Source organism: Haemaphysalis longicornis, unplaced genomic scaffold (assembly GCF_048455015.1).
Source record: "Haemaphysalis longicornis isolate Haplotype H1 unplaced genomic scaffold, Haemaphysalis longicornis Haplotype H1 scaffold_9, whole genome shotgun sequence".
Lineage (NCBI taxonomy): Eukaryota > Metazoa > Arthropoda > Arachnida > Ixodida > Ixodidae > Haemaphysalis > Haemaphysalis longicornis.
The window spans coordinates 31,448,259-31,466,466 of NW_027526460.1; the positions used below are offsets into that span (position 1 = coordinate 31,448,259).

General features: G+C 49.1%; 1 long non-coding RNA gene across 3 annotated transcripts; it reads right to left on the reverse strand.

The window, feature by feature from the left end:
• Nucleotides 1–1,523: 1,523 nt before the first annotated feature.
• On the reverse strand, nucleotides 1,524–16,998 carry LOC144153000 (uncharacterized). 3 transcript variants are annotated; one of them, XR_013319268.1, is made up of 4 exons: nucleotides 16,868–16,998; nucleotides 13,214–13,333; nucleotides 5,933–11,727; nucleotides 1,524–3,157 (listed from the first exon to the last, which is right to left on the reverse strand). It is a non-coding gene; the product is annotated as an uncharacterized LOC144153000 (long non-coding RNA). The 3 variants fall into 3 exon arrangements; XR_013319266.1 differs by lacking the exon at nucleotides 1,524–3,157 and having other exon boundaries at nucleotides 5,847–11,727; XR_013319267.1 differs by lacking the exon at nucleotides 1,524–3,157 and having other exon boundaries at nucleotides 5,847–11,727; nucleotides 13,174–13,333.
• Between the last annotated feature and the right edge of the window lie 1,210 nt (nucleotides 16,999–18,208).

Genomic DNA, 18,208 nt, shown 5'->3' on the forward strand with positions numbered 1-18,208 from the left:
GAAACTGATCTACAGAAATATTCAGAAATAAATAGCGAGGTCGACTGGTGCCCTTTTATGTGCATTTAGGGGCCTTTCCAGCTACTGCTATTTGAATTTACAATGACTGTGGAAAATGAAAAAAAAAAAACATTTTGGTCATGCTCTTCATGTGCTAGAGTATAAAAAAAAAACATTTTAGTCATACTCTTCATGTGCTAGAATATTTTTTGCAAGACGTGGTTTCTGGCCAGGAAATGATAACTCATGGCTATCGCCTTCATTTTGGCTAATTCAACTGTTATGAAATGGTGATCTGTACAGTGAGCACAAAGACTTCATTGAATTATCGGGCCACATTTTGTCACACTGCGAAAAGTTACGCTTGTGTTCCACTTTTTGGGAAGTGCGTTCATTGCTTAGAAAAGGAAAAGTTCACACATGAATTGATAGGCGTACTTGAAATTGAATGTTTAATAATGTGTACATTAGAGACCCTTCAGTTGCACTCCCAAAAAAAGAACTCGTGTATCAAAACCTTGCTATGTAGCAGGGAAGGGGCGAGACGACGTGTTGGTTTTGATGTGCTTTTAGCCTTTTCATTGGTTGTAATCGCATTGGTATGTTTATTCCTTGAATAAAGAATCAGTCACAGTTCAGTGCTTTGTCCTGCCTTTGTTCATATTGCTTTGTAAGACCCACTTTTCATTATGCAATACCAACTAGCTTACCAACCCATGTTCTTTGTGCACCACCAAAGCTTAACATTGGTGTTTCCGGGCATCAGCAGCAAGGCTTGTTAAGTTAACTTGTCTTACTTACACCTAGGGTAACTGCTAACAGCAGCTTGGGACACTATTAAAAATTCCCCGCGTTTCCCCGAGGGGAAGAATGTGAAAGTGCGAATGCACGAGTTGAATTTACGCGGTTCGGTAATGTTCGCGAAAGAGAGATCACACACACACACACAACTACAAAGAAAGAAAGATGCATTTATTCACAGACACCTATTTGTGTTGTCGTTGTACTTGATTGCTAGAGCGGATCTCAGCTTTGAAATTTCGTGTCAGTACTCCTTTAAGTGGGTGCATTAGCCCTTCTCACGCCCGATTCTTGGCCAATCCCCCACGTGGGTATGTGCCATGTCAGCGGCCAGGCAGCGCGCGCCCATCTCCCCCCGTTGCCAAGGAAGGCGAGGAGATTCCTGGCCAATCCCCCACATGGGTATGTGCCATGTCAGCGGCCAGGCAGCGCGCGCCCATCTCCCCCCGTTGCCAAGGAAGACGAGGAGATTCCTGGCCAATCCCCCACGTGGGTATGTGCCATGTCAGCGGCCAGGCAGCGCGCGCCCATCTCCCCCCGTTGCCAAGGAAGACGAGGAGATTCTTGGCCAATCCCCCACGTGGGTATGTGCCATGTCAGCGGCCAGGCAGCGCGCGCCCATCTCCCCCCGTTGCCAAGGAAGACGAGGAGATTCCTGGCCAATCCCCCACGTGGGTATGTGCCATGTCAGCGGCCAGGCAGCGCGCGCCCATCTCCCCCCGTTGCCAAGGAAGACGAGGAGATTCTTGGCCAATCCCCCACGTGGGTATGTGCCATGTCAGCGGCCAGGCAGCGCGCGCCCATCTCCACGTGCGCGGACATCGCCGGTGGACGCAGGTTCAGGGTCGCTTAAGAAGTGCATTGCACTTAAAATGGCATGATGAGAACATGTCTATCAAGAAACATTTTATTACACATCAATAAAACACCACCCAGCCAACAGTTCACAATGTAATTACCCATCAGTTAAATATAAGTGATAGTTTGCAGTAGGTCACAGGAGCACCGATGCAGTCTGCCGATTCTCTTTTGTTGTCACTTCTGCACTACTACTTGGAGCTAAACAGAGACAAGGAGCCTTGCTGGGGTACAAAAAAAAATTACACCCATCTCCCCGAAGGGAACCATGAGTAGGATGCGAAGTGTCATGGGGGTTCCTTTGCGTTTCCGTTATGTTTAATTGCATCAGCGCACCCGCTGACGGGACTGTTGCTTCCATCCTACTTCATCTGAAGAAGCACGGAGTCAAGCGAAGCAAGCGCAGCACTGAACGTGCGCTCTGCGCGTTCCCCTTTATATTCACAGCTGTAGGAGAGGAGACTACGAGAGAGAGCCGCGCATGCGTGCGAGAGAGCTGAAGCGAACGGAGGAGGAGCGTGCGCAGACGGTAGGAGAGGAGAGGAGAGTACGCAGCTGTTTGGAAAGGAGGAGAGGAGCGCATGCACAGATGGTGTGCGGACGGTCGCCACCGGTCAACAAGTGACATACCCCCGAGCATAAGACACTCTGCATCTAGAACACGGAAACAACATTTTTTCCCATTCCATTCGGTTTTTGTGTGTGGGTGCTTCCACTTGTAACCTTCCATTCTTTGTGTTACGATTGATACACATAGCCATGCCCTATTGTGCACAGTTAATCTAAAGCAAGGGTGTGAAACACCCGGGCCACATGTGGCCTGCAGACCTTTTGATTTTTTTTTTACCTTTTGATGTATTAAAGGATCACCGTAAAACAAATATCAGTGCCTAGATTTTAGTCATCCTGGAGATCAGTACTGATATGTTTCTCGAATGGTGACACCAGATTCCATACAGAAATGACCAAGCATATTTACAATGTGTGGGAAAGGACTTGTTTCGTTTGAACGGCAGCATTAGGTGACAATTTGTTACACCCCCCTCCCCCCTGCCCTTCTTGCATTGCAACCTTCCCATGTGGGACTGAACTTCTTGACTGTGGCTTGCTTGCTCACTGATGTGAGTTGAGACCCCTCATGTCACTAACTAAGATGCACAATTTTTTTTGCACAAAACACTAATAACTCTTAAAAACTTGCATACTACGACGACAATCATCAATGTCAGTTTGGACAAAAAAGGGAAACAAATACTGACATTGGGCAGCATTACAAACACCCTGTATTTTTTGTGAAGACACAGAACTAAGCTGAAGAATGTTTACTAGAGCAGCAGCAGCAGCAGCAGCATAAAATGTTCAGTGGTGTAACAACTGACAAAAAATAACCTACCTAAACCATTGGAATCAAAATCACGAGCGTAACAGTTCAAAATTGGGCTTGATGTCTTCATCTAGACTCCCATTGCTTTAGGCTCGCAATGGGTGCTGCCATTCACTGCGTGGAATAGCATTTCACATTATGGAAAATTCGGAGGGCATATTTTACACATTACGGCACATCAAAACTTTCACTGCCAAGAAATTAGGTAAATCGTCGGTCAACAGTCCAGGAAACAGCTTTTCATGTCTACAGGAGCAAAATCCTCATAATGTTCTGTTTGAACAGAAGAGTGCATTCATACAGATGACCAGGGCTAAAATCTTCATGACAGAACATAACTGCAAATCACACAATGAAAACCAAAACATCTGTGCATTTAGATACTACAGCGAAACAAAAAGTTGCATCAATAAGTCAATCATCAGGAATTGCACTACCTGGTACATTGTGCATTGTGCTGTTATGCCCATCGCTCGGTAGTCCCTAAATCATACTTCCAATAAATACACATGGTTTGCGGCGATTTTAGATGCCCACCACACAACATTTTTTGCACACCCGTTACACACCACACTAACCATGCGTTGCATCCTGGCTGTCTTAATGGTCATGTTCGCCTTCTAACCAGTGGCATTGGATGCCTGCTGCTCTTTTCACTGTTGCCCAGTATTGGCATTTCATTGCGGCCATTCCCATTCCATCCTCTTCTGTGTGGCTAAGGTGTTCTGCTGCTGGGCCCAAGGACATTGCAGGTTCGATTCCCAGCCACTTTTCTGACAGAGGCGAAAAGCAAAAACGCCCGTGTCTGCGAGATTTCGGCGCACGTTAAAGATCCCCCCCCCTCCCCCCCCACCTTCTTGCCCCAGGTGGCCAAAATTAATCCGGAGCCTTCCACTACGGCGTGCCTCACCCACCTATTTCCCACACAATAAGGGAAACTGCTAGACATTGTTGTCTCAGCCAAACTGATGCACACGGCTTGCTAGGAAATGCCTATTCGAATGGCACAACTGATTGATTCTGATTGTAGGGTTTTAACGCGCCGACGCAACGCAGGCGATGAGGCGCGCCGTAGTGGAGGGCTCCGGATTAATTTAGACCACCTGGGGATCTTTAACGTGCGCCGAAATCTCGTACACACGGGCGTTTTTGCTTTTCGCCTCCATGAATGGCACAACTGACTGGCTCAGATTTGCTAGAGCTGCACAGACAGCTACAATTTTGTCTAGCTGGGTGAGCCTCTCGTTGTGCTTCACAGTCACAAGATCAATTGGAATAGTGCTTGACAGGATTCGGTATCGTCCTCTAAGTAGCCCAATCACCCGTTCTACATGAATGCGGACATCAGCCAATTTTCGAGTTTTTTGGACGTCCCAAGCCGATAACTGCGATTTCCCCCTAGTGAAAGCCGGCATTTCTAGCTTGGCTGAGTGGATGCCAACAGCATCACCTATTGTGAATCCTCTGTCAGCCAACACTGTGTCACCTGGTACAAGGTTATTTAAGATGCCGCAAGACTCGGTAAGGTGCTTGTCGCTGGGCCGACCACCCCAACCCTCGGAAATGAAAGTGACTGCACCTCGTGCTTTGCAGCGCAACGCCTTAGCCACTGAGACACCGCGGCGGGTTATATTTGCAGCATTGGTAAAACCATTTTGGAATACTGCAACTTGCCAAGGAATTTAGTCCTGTCAGTTTTACCTTGCAATCTGATTATACTCACATTTTTTGCAGTTTGTTTTTAGTTGTAAATTAAGTGTATCAAATCATTTTTTTTGCGTGTTTGCCATTCAGCAGAAGACTGATTGATTGATTGTAGGGTTTTACGCGCCGACGCAACGCAGGCGATGAGGCGCGCCGTAGTGGAGGGCTCCGGATTAATTTTGACCTCCTGGGGATCTTTATCGTGCGCCGAAATCTCGTACATACGGGCGTTTTTGCTTTTCGCCTCCATCAGAAAAGCGGCCGCCGCGGCCGGGAATCAAACCCGCGACCTCGTGCTCAGCAGCGCAACGCCTTAGCCACTGAGCCACCGCGGCGGGTTCAGCAGAAGACTGCACTTACTGGGCACGTCTGGTATTGATGGTCATTTGTCCTCAACACATCCTGTATTTACAGATTTCTTTTCTGACTCCAACAACTGCATCGGTGAAGCAATTTTGTAAGCCTGCAGCTCGTCGTCTTGTTCAGTTGTTATTAACGTGCTATGTTAGATAAATCACATCAATCTCAATTATCTTTTTAGTTTAAGAGTGTGGCATTACTTTGTGTATTTACCAGAAAACTATTACCTGTCTGTATAATGCCTTTAAATCCCTATTTCTTTGAACTGTTTCAACACTTTTCTGTGTATGATACTGTCCAGTTGCTGTGATTTTTTTAACACGAGGAAAATGCAAATATCATTTTAAGCAGTGACATCACAAATGACATACTGTGTGCTGAATAAACTTTTTCTGTTGTTGCCCACTAACCTGTTGCCTACTAACAGCTTTGCAGGCTTTGCTTAAAGACCTACAAAAAAAAAAATAAGTAGCAGATAGTGAATTTTCACTATTGTAAACGCGGTGATACCCAGGACTCTGCTGGGAAAAACCCGTCATTGTGTACATAGAAGGGAACTTAGTATCTGGCACACAGCATCACTGAAAAGCAATTTACATGCCCATCATAGCTAAAACATGCTAAAATTCACACTCACTGCTACATTGTAATTTTTTTTTATTCTAAGCATCCCCTTTTATTCATGCCCCTTGCACTTGCGATAGATGCACTTACGGTTGATGCACAAAGATTTGGAGTATTTAACATTCAATACACCTTTTATTAAAATGGGGTAGGAACTAAGAATTGAGCAAATGGGGCAGTAAAAATTGGACCAATTCATACGGTGAAAGGTGTTGGAGGGCCAGAGACAGATGTGATGATAGTTCCAGGGTGCTTACTGCTCCTACCCTTGTTCTACTCTCCCCAAGTAGGAGCTGTGCAGTACGGTCTCCCACTGCTATTAACACTGCAACTTGGTGTGGCTGTGTGAGGACGCTGACATAGCATGTGTGCTAGGCCTGCTCCTTCCTGGCACCTGTGGCACTCTGCAGGGGGGGTGGGGGGACAGCTACTGTTACCTGTCCTGGGTAACAGTAGCTGTAGACAATTAAGCTCCGACACGAATTTGTCTGGAGGTGTCTCCAAACCACAGATTCCTGGGAGGGATACAGGCTCAGGTCAGCTGACAGTGGTTGGGGATATCCGTGTAGGACACTACTCTGTTCCTGCCTGACAGTGAGATGAAGCCACCGTCCAGATTGACGTGCGCTAGGTCGGTGAAGCCGCAAGCGGCGTTGTGTGCGGATTCACTCCTGGCCATGCCAAAGAGGGCAGCGGTCCAGATTAGATGTAACTTGCCGGTTCGTTTTTCGGGGTCGAAGCCAAAAGTTAGAGGTACGGACACCTCTTCGGAGATCTGCCCTCAGGAGAAATTTAGGATTGCAGACTTGGAGGTTTTAATTAACAGCGATGCTGTTGAGCAAATCATTTCTGTATGGTGTCCGCAGCTTTTAAAATACTACGAAAATACTACGATACGTGTGCATAGTTTGTCGCGGATAGTGGATAGGCCACAGATAGTTGGCATGGCCGAGGAAAGGAAGAGGCCGGTGTGCTTCGACAGGCTCGGCGTGCAAAGCATCTGCTAGAGACGATAAGTCATGCTTACAAGGCGGCACAAGAAAACGTCGACCAAAACGACGAGCTCACTCTGGCGTTGCTCAACGTAAGGTAATGAAATGCCATCCCGCCGGCGTCAACCACGGCACCACGACAATAAAACTCAACTTTGTGTCCGTCAATGATCAAGTCTTGCACGTGAGCGCAAGCTTCCCTGAATTTTTTTACTGTTCTGATTTTTGTGAAGGCCACCATTGCCAGTGCAATGGCTGCTGCTTCATACACCACTGGGGTATGAAGCGGGCCAGAGGCAATGGAGTTTCCCTGGTTATTGACTACAGCAACTAATATTACGTCGAGACGAAAATAGTTGGCTGCGTCCCTGTAAACCACGTCCTCACATTTAGCTTAGCGTCTGCGCAGAGCTTGCGCCCTGGCCTATCGTCGCTCGTCGTTGTAATTGGGGTGCGTTTCACGAGAAGAGGGGGAATGAGGATGCAATCTCCGCGTTGTTGGAATAGCTACTTGTAAAGTCGTGCTGCAAGGAAGGTTAATGTCCAATGTGCTTAAAATGCGACTCCTTGTTTGGCTGTTAGCTAAAGCTCATGCTGCCTTAACCTTTGTAGAAAGTGTACGTCTGAAACTGATCATGGTATGCAGAAAAAGAGTTTTCCTCCATGTTCAAGAACCTTTCCCATGCATGGAATGAGAGATAATGGCTGGAGAATTTCAATCGTAAGCTTTTTTTCAGGTTTAGGGATTAAAATATTTTTGGCTCTTTTCCACTGTTTCGGAATGTGGCCTCTATCCCAACACATATTGAGCTAATGAGTGAGGGCTTCCAAAAAGTCATAACCTAGATTACAAGCATTTGTTCCTGATGCCGTTTTGCCTAAAAGCACATTTTGTTTTGTGCAAAGGGCCGTAATGGCAGCCGCGTACCTTGCCCGAAGTAATGTTGAGGAGGGCATTATTCCGGTTCGAGTAGGGGGGTAGTACCTTGGCAGCACAGCTTGCAATATGAAGATCCTGAATAACCTTCAGTAGTTCTTTGCCCGTGCTACCAATCTGATAGGGAATGACACTTAAGGCGAATTCCATTGGGAGAGCAGGAGCACTCAAAAGCACTCTGAAAGTGCTCTCTCCTGAGCAGGCGTGTTTCAGTGGTCGAACAGAAGTAGGAGCACTGTCATCCAGTGGTAGTGCGAGACCACTTTCAATGCTCTGAGAGCAGTTGGGAGCAGTTCGATCTGCTCCCGCTTGAAAAGTCGGAGTGAGCACAGTACGATACGAAGGAAGTCACATGACCTTTAACGTCATATCCTCCCCTTTGTGTGTGTGTGTGTGTGTGTTTTGCTCCCTTGTATCGGGGAGCGCAGCAGTATCCATCGTGCATTTGCAACTTTGTGGAATGGGCAGCGAGCCCTACGAGCATGCGAATGCTTCACACCGCCACACGTGCTTTGCCCGGCTTTGCTCACACATGCTTTTCCGCAGAGATTGCTGGGATGCCTAAAGGCTGGAATACGTGGAGCGAACTTTCACAACAAAGTTCGCGCGGTGGGAAATCTCTGAGCTACTGTACTTATCCAATTCTAACGCGCCCCCGATTCTAACGCGCACCCGATTTTTCTGACAAAAAAAACCAAAAAACTTGCACCTCCGTTTGTAACGCGCACGGAACCTTATAACCCAGACAAACGAATGCGGGAGAAATGGGCGATTTATTCCCCAAAGTAATTTCGCTCATCTCACTCCTCGTCGCTTTCCGCTGACCAGAACATCTCGTCCTCGGTGCCGCCAAGAGCCTTCGCGATGCCACACTTCTGAACGAACATTCAACCATGGTCGATGGGATCATGGCCCACGCCTCGCACGCCCATCCCGCGAGCTTCTCCAGAGCCGCACGCTTCAGCCGACCGCTCGTTTTGAACGCGTGAGAGCCGCTGCTGCCATTGCTGTTATCAAACGCGCAAGTGGAACAATTTGATGATTTGTGTGAACGCCGATAGAAAAGTCTAGGCGCATATGCTTCCTGAGTCCGAAAAATCGTTGCTAAAAGCTTTAGCGCCATCTTGACATGGTGATGGCGATGGGTGGGACGAAATTTCCGCTGTTCCGGTTTCGGTTTCGAATCCGATGCTAACGCGCATGTGATTTTTCGGCCTATTTTTCCTGAAAAAGGGTGCGCGTTAGAATCGGGTAATTACGGTACATGGAGCGACGACATGGCGCGCGCTGCCGCTGGGCTGCTCTAAATTAAAGCCCCTCCGCCGCGGCCCTGCCCATAGGAGGGGCTTTACTCTCACTGAACTCCATGCCCAGAATCAACGGTGCTGTTCAGTAAGCAGACCCAGTGAAGGAGCTTCCCACTTTGGTTGTACATCATTTAACGATTCTGCGTGGGGCGGGGGTGTTTCTTCTACTGAAATATTCGTTCTCAGTTCTCAAAAACGCTAAAGGCTGAAGAGAGAGAGAGAGAGAGAGAGAGAGAGAGAGAGAAAACGAATGGCACCGGGGAGATTCGCACGAACGACTACAAGAACAAGTAGCCGGCAGTTTAACCTCTACTTCACCCCGAGAGATGGTGCATATGAGCAAAATAGCCTCTGTTACTGGTTTTTGTCGTATTTGAGACGCCCTCGTAGTGATACCGCCTGTTCCTCACTCGCCAATCTTGCAGACAGGCCTCATATTGCTGCTACTGCAAGTAATGTAGCCGGATCGCCCTTATTTAACCTGATAAATGCTATCATGTATGCCCATACAGCCGGTCGGGACCGTGTTTTCCCCTCGTCGTTTTTTCCTCTCCCACCTGCTTTCCGGGTGCGTGCCGCACTCATGGCAGGTGCAGTGGCCCTGCTCCCGCGTGCCCCCAAGTGTTCTGTCACCTACTCCTCACTGCACGACGCCACTGCTCCTGTTCTCTCAATGGAATTCCCCATTAGGTTGCATCAATGTATGGCTTGGCTCTTACCGAGATCGATTAAGCATCAGATGACGTTTCATGTCTTGGGTAGTTGCTTCTCACGGTGCAATCGCAAGCTGTATGCCAATTTTGTCGCAATAACTAAGTATTCTTCAATGTGTTGGTCAAGCCAATCCAGGCGACAAAACACGTTGCAACTGACTTTGTTCTTGCGGAGCTGCTGTTGCAAACCACTCTTGGCCTCCCACATGTGGGGAAGCTGCAAGTCAACCTGGCATTGGTTCCCTGCTTCAAATGTATAATTAGTTGCCTGCTCAGCATCTCGGCCCAGTTGATCCGCCTTTGCCTTGATGTTAGTTATTTCTCAGTTATGTGGACCAATCACCGAGTGTGAGGAATCCCGCTGCACCACTCAGAGCCCTTGAAATGCATCTCAGTAAATGAGGATAAGCGGGCCTACCAGACCTTCGTTTGATGTTGACGGGTGGTTGCTGCCGAGATTCTCTTATGTGTTGCGTAAAGTGGTCTTCCTTTATGTGTGTTCGGGATGCGTATGGTCAGTGGTAAGGGTGAGGCCTTCTTGTTGGGCATCAAGCCAAAGGTTTTCGCTTTTTAATGGTGTCATGCTTGCAATCCCCACTTAGTGTGATGTGCATTAAAATCACCGACAATGAGTAATGTGTCGAAATGGAAAATTTTAAGAGTTTTCTAAAAAAGCTTGGTCAATTTGGAGGTGTTGCGAGAAGGGCTCCATACGTTTAGGAGAAACGTGCCGGTCAGCCATGTTTTGCATTTAGTAATTAATTCGATGCAACAATACTCGCATCCCGGCCAGCAAATTTCACTTCTTTTCACAGACGCAGAAGTTTTGACGCCTCCGAACGCTCCAAGTTCTACACCGTGTTTGCCATTTGAAAAGACTTTCCACACTGATGAGTTCTACACTGTTTGTTGATTAGTACACACATACCCTGAAGTCACTGACCAAAGAACTGAAGCGCATGAAAAATTCCTTGCCGGCCTGACCCCTGACCCGACAGGCACAGTCAGCCCTGTGCGGCAGCAGCGGCTCACCATTGTTTGCATTGCTGGATGTAAACAAATCTTTCCTTTGCAGCTACGTCAGCTGACTCCTTAGCCATGATTGGCTATCCGGTTTTGCATTGCCGAGGTGCAACGAGGGGATTCAGTCCTAGAGCGATCTTGTCCTCCCTCGCAAAGCGAGAAAAAGCGATGCCTCGCTCATCACTTGCGACGTCACGCAGTGGGAATGTGCCTTTAGACGATTGGTGAGCACTTTGGAACTGTCCGCTGACGGAGGCCAGACGCACGTGCAGTCGATTTTATGGGGCCCATTCCCCTTCACGCAGCGTCCTCAAAGAACCGGTGATGCAAATGTTGAGACCGGTGATTTCAGCACCAATCTTATCTTCAAATTGCACTAACATGGCTTTGAATGTCGCACGAGGGTTTCCATGATCTGTTCTCCAAAATTTTGAAGCACACCTTCCGTAACGTACTAATCATCCGACCCCGAAGCAAGGGGGGTTTGCCAAGGCCAATTTTCTTGTCCCAGTGTTTTAACTGAGCAGAGCCAGATGGAGAATTGTCCATTGCATCTGCGGACCCAATTTCTGAGGACCCCAAGGTCGTTAACCTGCTGTGGCTGGAGTCAACGATGGCCTGAGATGCTGGTCTGACGTTTTGGAAGAGGCGGGGTTGACAGTGGTGTCGACTCCCTTAAGTTCAGTTAGGGCTGCTTTTAGAACTTTTTTTTTTCCAACGATAATGGACTGAAGCATGTGATGGATTTTGTTAATTTCTGAGCATGAATCGGAATGTCTGCCGTGAGTGTATTGACTCTGGGGGACCATGTGTCTCTGAGTGTGTTTGCCGTGGGAGACCGTAGCTGCCCAGCTCACCTTGTTGTTTAGGTTGATTCTGTTGGCATGGATATGGCCGCCTGTCCTCGATGGTTTTGGCCCTCAGTGCTTGACAGCCGACGACGCAACGTCCAGCGCACACAATCCCAGCTCCGGGTGGAGTTGTCCTTGGTCGCCGGTCCACAGCTCGCATTCCCTTGGCTTTGCTGCAACCAAGGAAAGGAGCCCAAATGGTCACTCTCCCCAGATGAGGCCCTAAAGAATTTTTTACTGCTCCTTTCTATTGTCCTCGTCCTTCACGAATAGTCACAATCTGCGCATAGAGTGTAAATCCCGAAGTGCTAGGACTTGATTTTAATGAAGCCTGTCGCGTGCTTAAGCTCCCAATCAGAGGTCAAGAAAAAAACGTTCAATGCATTACTGACCGCTAATCGCTAAAACGCTTCAACAAGGCCGAAGCCACATGTAGCCAAAGCAACAAGCACGAAATGAACATCGTACTGTTAAACTAGGCCGTACAGCCAGTGTCTTCTTGGCAGGAGGCACTTATTCACGTGGCAGCATGTAATGCCTTTCAGCTGCTGCTTGCATCAATCTAGAGTTTTGCTCCCGTGAGTACACCCCATTGTTTTTCTCAACAGCTGCGTAGTTTAATTTGACCCAATGCAAGTGCAGTTACTAATACGCCTGCAGTGCACTGGCCTTGAATGCAGGATCACACATGCTTGGTGCATTGCTACCGTGGTATGCTGCACGTATCAACTCGACTCAACAGTGTGTCACCTGACAACCTCCAAATGCACACCTGAAACACCTCCTTTAGTTCTTTCCAGGGTGCTCATTCTTCACAGTCCATCAACTGTTGGTACAGCCAGAAATACTTTTAGGGGTTGGGGGTGTATGGAGGTATGGGAGAATGGAAGGAGCCTTGCCAAAATGAATGCTAGCACTTGCTTATGTGCAGCATAGTAAAATGTTTGGGGGAGGGGGTTCAAAACCCCTTCGCGCTGTACCTGGAGAATCCTATCGGCCATCTGGGAGGCCATCACTGATGTGTTGCTAAGGCATTCTTGGCTCGTTTCTCTCTCACAAAGGTGAGCACATGGCGGAGTTATTTGTGCACTTGACAGCACCTGAGGATTCACAAGGATTGTCAGCTGCTGATAATGGCTGAGCTGTTGGGTTGACCTTTTTTCTGTGCAGCTTAGCAAAGGGGTCAGCCTCGCGTAGGATGTTTACTAGCACTGATGAGAGGCTGAAAGTTCGGACGTAAAGAGTAGTCAGGCAGTGGATGTTCACACGTATTTAAAGAATTGGCCATCATATGTCTTATGTGAAGACTATGACATGCTTTTCATCACTATCAGAAGTGGGGTAGGTCCAGCCCCTTTAAGGGACCGTGGTACACCATCTTGCATTCGGGACAGACGCCAACACCCACACATCAAAACGTTCGACAAGTACTCCTGTAATGATGCCAGCATTTACGGAGGTGAAGGATAAAAAAATCTAAAATGAAGTTTGCCTTGGAGGTGCAGTGTCCCTTTGGCACTGCACATTTTTATACGTTTCAACACGAAAATGCATAATCAACATAAAAAAAAAGTTGTACAACTGAAACTGAAAAGCAACACAGGCTGCATAAACTTTACCTTCTTAAGAGAAGCAAAAATAGGCCAGAAACATGCATACGCTATGCCAAGTTTTTTCTGCAGCCTTGTGTGCCTAGTGGTGGCTGGATGGCTTTTTGTTGACTTCGCCGGACTGGGGGAGTGGCTGCTGAGAGCCAGTGGTTGATCTCATGCTTCAGACCTGCAAGAGTGAGTAGTAACATGTGAACTTAAACATGCTGCGATGCACAGTTTTACAACAGTCAGTTCACCAGTGACCACATAAAGTTGAAAACGGCTTGTGCTTGCTTTGTAGAAGGTTTGTACGAACACTTTGATTGACTATGAGGTTTAACACACTGACACTACACAGGCGATGAGGCACACCGTAGTGAGGGACTAAGGTTAATTTTGACCACTTGGGGATGTTTTAACGTCTGCTAAAATCTCGAACATGGGCATTTCTGCTTTTCGCCTCCATTAGAAAAGCGGCAACTGTGGCCAGTTGCCACTTTTCAAATATGAAGTCTGGACTAGAAGGTATGCAGGCAACGTTTAACAAATATACATATGTGCAGACGCAAGGATGGTGAAAACAGAGCCTGCAAGCATATGAATAGTCTGCTTGCCAGTTGGGAAGGTTGGTTGCTTAAAAAAAGAATGGTGCATAAAATAACCTGCTAGATACCATGTGTGCCCAAGGCATTGCTTAAAAATCAACTCTCCATTCCATGTAATAAATGCAGCTATGTAGTAAAAGCACAGAGGGGGAGGGAGGAATAACCGGGTGTTTTAAGGTGCACAGTAAAAATAGCGCAGTTAAAAGGAACGAGCCAAAGATGGAACTAGCATTACTCCGCCAAGGCCTCGACCTTTTCTGGATCGGGACTGATTCCTTGTGCGCTAACCACGACTACAAGAAACTTGACTTGGTTTGCAGAGAACGTGCATTTCTTGCGGTTCAGCTTGATTCCCGCTTCTTCCAAGCGCTATAACACCTGCTTGAGACGTTGGTCATGCTCTTGCTGCGGTGCTCCGAAGACAAGAATGTCGTCAATCATGCTCACAACTCCTTCGAGGTCTTCCAGAATTCTGCTCATCTGTCGCTCAAAATATTCTGGCGCTGAGCAGATTCCAAAAGGTAGCCTTTGGAAACAGAATCTTCCCATTGGTGTTATGAACGTAGTGAGTTCTTGACTTTCTTCTGAAAGCTTCACCTGGTGAAAGCTAGCGGTAGCATAGAGCTTAGAGAATACCTTTGCTGATCCGAGGCGTCCCAGGATGTTCTCGACTGAGGGTAGTATGTGACGCTCCCGAAGCACGACTTCGTTGAGTCGGGTGAGGTCAACGCATATTCGGTAGCCTCCTCCTGCTTTTGGAACAGCCACCATACCGGAACACCATGGTGTGGGACGGCCCACCCGTTGGATGACTCCCTGGGATTCGAGCTTGGTGAGCTCCTCTCGAACTGGTTTGTGAAGCGGAATCGGTACTCTTCTCGGCATGCTGAGTGAGAACGGTTTGGCGCCTGGTTGGAGACGTATCACGTATTCGTCTTGCAGCTCGCCCAAGCCATCGAAGAGACTGTCCTTCAAAGTGACGGTTGAATCCGTTACACTGTCCACGAACCGTATAACTCCGAGAGCCTGCATCACAGGAAATCCAAGAAGCGGCGGGTCTTGCGAAGGCACAACATACACTGTTTGCACTGTAGACCTGCCTTTCCAGCTCAGTTTCGCTTGGAATGTTCCGAGAACGGTGAGGGAGGAATTTCCTGGGCCCGTAAGCTCACCTTCTGGCTTTTGCAGCTGTTTCGGTATGCCTGGAAACGAGTCCGGTACCACTGTCACCTCCGCACCCGAGTCAACCTTGAAGTTAGCGTAGTCCGTTGACGGCCACTTTTACGAACTTGGCTCAGGTGATGGCTGCTACGGAGCGCAGTGTGAGAGCTCCCATGTTCTTCTTGCTTTTCTTTTCGCAGACTGCTTCGAAGTGTCCAATCCGATTACACCCTTTGCACTTGGCTTGCCTAGCTAGGCAATCTGCTCGAGGATGCGTTGGTCGACCGCAGTATCTGCAGCTCGTGGTAGCGTCGCTTGTGTTGGACTTCGTAACACGCTTGCCGGAGCTCCCTTGAGAATCCGAGCCATGTCGCGACTTTTGGAAGCGCTTTTGAACTTTGGCCTCGGCCACAACGTAAGCAGGATTCGGCTCTTTTTGGAGCACTGCTGCACGGGCTTTCACGGCATCTTCGTTGATGCGAGCCTGTAGTCTTGCTTCTTTAAGGGTAAGCTTTTGTGTTCGGCACAGTTTGTCCACAAGGTTAGAGTCCCGGAGACCCACGACGAACCTGTCTTGAACGAGTCGTTCTTCCACTTCCGCTAAGGCGTAGTTGCACTTTTTGACAAGTGTACGCAGCGCAGTGTAGAACTCGTCTACGGTCTCGCCTTCGCCCTGGGTTCGACAGTGGAAGCGGACACTTTCGTAGACCTCGTTGACCGGGTGGATGAAGTGATCGGTGAACTTCTTCTAGCGAGCTCCAGTCTTCGCTGGACAATGCTAGAGTGTTGAGAACGCGGCAGGCGTCTTGGGAGCCCATGTCGTAAAGAAGCGTTCTGACATGTACTTCTCCCGGCGCTTGGTAGAGCCCAGATGCATAGCAATAGTTGTCGAACTGGTAGACCCATTTTTTCCAAGAGCTTGGGTTCCCAAAATCGAATTTCGGTGGCGGTTGAAGCCCGGTGCCGCTGAACTGGATAGAAGGATCTCCATCCGCCATAGCGTGTTTTGCATGCTACGCACCTTAGACTGATTGCTATTAATAATTGATCGATGTGTCGCTAACTTTATCCCACTTCTGACACCATGTCTCGTCGGCTGACGAGCGACGATGAAAGCGACCACACCGACCGGTTGCTGGAACTCAAGTGCCTTATTAAGCGAAGAGAAATAAACCCCCCGGTCCCCGATGGCGCGGCGGCGCAGGCGTGGAACACGATAGCTCACGCGTCACACATCCGGCGGGTCCGGTAACGCGAACCGCCGCCCGAGCGAGCGTGAGAAACGCACCTTCAGCGCGCCGTGAAATGCGCGTCCACTACACTTCCGAAATCTGGGTCCTAGTAATTTTTCTGCGTCATGACTTGCGCATTGAATCTACACGGCACCAGCGGAACGGGTTGGTCACTGCAACAGCAGATTTTCTCTGGAATTGGAGTCTGAAGAAAATCTCAGTGATGTCAGTGTCAGTGATTGCCGCGATTTAAATAAAAAACAAGAGCGCGCCTGTTTTTTATCCCTCGTACGAACAACCGACAAGGCATCCAGCGTGCGGCCGCGACTGGTGACTGCGAAGCTGATGGTCGCGCATTGCTGCCTACCTAAGTTTTCATTCCAATTTATTTGAAAACACGTTGGCACACGGGGGCGTGCACGAGTAGGTAGAGCGGTAAAAACGTTAGAGCCCACGTATGCGTGCGACTGCGTCGCGATAAGTCACGCGTATGCTCGCGGAAAAGCGATCGCCCGAGGCATATGCAGAAAATGTTGCCGTACGGAAGCCAAACTCGAGGGATTTGTTCAAAGGGCGCTTGCGATCCGTCAGTGCTCGGGTTACAGCACGGCTCGGGAAGCGGCCTCGCATTCGCTACCATCGCTAAATCGGCGTACGCGTGAAACAGCTCTCCAAAGAAATTATTCGGTTTTTGTAATAAACCATGTATTAGAGGGAACTTACCAGACAAAGTCGTGGATACGGTGCGGGTGCACTTGCGTCGGCATCCACGGCGGCAGCCAACTGCAGTGTCGGACTTTTGCGCGCCGTTCCGGCCGTTCGCTGCCGCGGTTTCATCCTCCGGTGATGCGAAGTTATGATGATGATGATGATGATGATGATATTGCGGTTGTACCCTTTGCAGCGGGCGGGTGAGAGGTCTCGACCCTAACCAAAAACAAAAAAAAAAAAAAAAAAAAAAATTAACACTACGCACGCACTCTATATACAAGAGCTCAGGGCCCGTGAAGGCCCAGTGGCCGAAGAACCCAAACCCACCGTCCGAGTCCTACGCCACACTACGACCCATACTACTGTGCGCCAAGGGTCGCCCTCTTCCACACTTCAAGGCGGCACTTTGTCCGCGCCACAGCGCGCATGTCCACTGAGCCACCCTCCTCAAACCCAAGAGCAACATGCAGAGGAGTGTTGCCATCGCTCCCCACGCCCTTGCGGTCTGGTCCAAGCTGATCACACTGGAGGACCACATGTTCCATCGTTTCCTCCTCATGCACACACGCACGACACAGGACATCCTCCACTGAATCGTCCAGCCTCTTCTGTCGAACTCGCGTACGAAGTGCCCCCGCTCGAGCCTCAAAAAGGAGCGTGCTGCCCAGGCTGTTGTCATACAGCCGGACCGAGCTGATCGCACGTTTGTGGGCTCTGTAGAGGGCCAAAGAAGATTTTTCGGAGCAGCTACGGCGCCACTCCTCCTCTTCTGCCGCACAAACTCGCAGCCGCACTTCTCGTGTCCACAAGGTTGCCGAGTTCGCCTCGACAGGCTTTCGGGAGAGTCCATACTTTTGTTCCAGCCTGTACATTCGACGCGTCCACTTGGTGCGCAGGCACGTCGCCGACAGGTACTCGAAGACTCGGCGCGCCCAGCGTTCACGGCTCATAAAAAGCAGGCGGCCCTTATAGACAAGCTTGCTGGAAGCTTCCCTCGCTTCAAACGAGGACCACCCCACATCGCCCTGCACAGCTTCGTTGGCTACGGTGCCATGACAGCCGACTGCCGTGCGGCCCACCTCACGCTGGCGTCGCTCCAGCCATTCCCTAGTCTCCGATGACAGGCAGACCACAGCGTTGGCAAACGTCAGGGCTGGTACATGGACGAGCTTCCACAACTCGCGTACCATAGTGAAGCGGTTGCAGCCCCACAGCACCCGGCGTCTGAGGATCCCTTGGGCTCTCAGTGCTGATTGCCGGAGCTTCTCCTCCTGCTCACTGTACAGGTTCTCGTCCATTCCCAGCCACACACCCAGGTACTTGTATGATGCTTGAGTGGCGAGGGGTTTTCCG